Source organism: Sminthopsis crassicaudata, chromosome 4 (assembly GCF_048593235.1).
Source record: "Sminthopsis crassicaudata isolate SCR6 chromosome 4, ASM4859323v1, whole genome shotgun sequence".
In the NCBI taxonomy this organism is placed as follows: Eukaryota; Metazoa; Chordata; class Mammalia; order Dasyuromorphia; family Dasyuridae; genus Sminthopsis; species Sminthopsis crassicaudata.
In genome coordinates, this window is record NC_133620.1 from 142,170,176 (window position 1) to 142,171,338 (window position 1,163).

The following is a 1,163-nucleotide window of genomic DNA, read 5'->3' on the forward strand; positions in this document are numbered from 1 at the left end:
ATAGCAGCACAAGATGATTCATGATGTCACCTTAGATCCCAAGTGAAATTGCATATAAGAGGCTCTGAACTCTTAGCTATTTTCATTCAACCTACTAGAGGTTTCAGAGACAGCATCAGAAAGATCATCTGCTCTGTGGACCAAGATGTTTCTGGTCATCACAAATGTTTTATAGAAGACATCATTCTCCCACTGTTATGAGAAGACTTTTATACTTTGGATTGTGCTGCTCCAGTGCTTGGGTATTTAAGAATATTTTAGTAGTGGAAATTCACCTAGGAAATTTTTTAAATCCCACCACCCGGAGGAAGGGCAACATAAAAAAAATATTATTTGTTTGGTATTGTGGAATAGGAATCATCTCTTCTTGGGTTGTTCCTTTGGTCCATTGAGGCCATTTTTCTTCTTCATCCTCTGTAATGTGAATCCCATTCCATAAAAAGTTGAAGCCAGGTGCTTCACCTTTCTGTACAGCTGCCCTTTATACAACAGCTTTTCAAGAATTATTTACAGTTTTAATTGTTCAAGAGAAGTAAAAAAATATCCTTTTTTTATTCACTTCTTTTGATGTGTACTTTTAAAAAGCTAGTTTTTATCATGTTTTATATTCAAAAAATATTTGTTGTATTTTGAACCTGGAATCTATTAAAACCTTGGCATACAATTGTAAATGAAGATAGAATATAATCTTATTGAGGGCAGGAACTTTTATTTTTGTCCATGTGTTTTTAGTTCCCGGTATATAACTAGTTTTGATTTAATAACGTTTCCTTGTTTGAACACTTTAAAGTAATAAATTTGAATTCATAGATATAATCATTTGTATTCTACTTGAGTATTCTGTTCTGCCTTCAGAATTTTACACATCTCTAAAAAAAGAACATTTCCATTGGAGCTTGTTACACTGTATATAGCTTGTATGTCACCAGATAAGATGTCTCCTCAATTATAATATGAGTTTCTTGAGTGTAGGGAGAGTGGTTTTGCCTTTCTTACTAATAAGTGCTTGTTGACTGTTAAAACTCTGAAATTTTGTTTTGTTTATTTTTGTGTGCTGTTATTCAAGTTAAACTACTCCAAGATCTGGGCAAATCTCCTTGCATTTTAGCAAAAATATGCTAGTGCCAAAGTCTCCCTAGAGTTCTTCATTCAGCACTAAACCA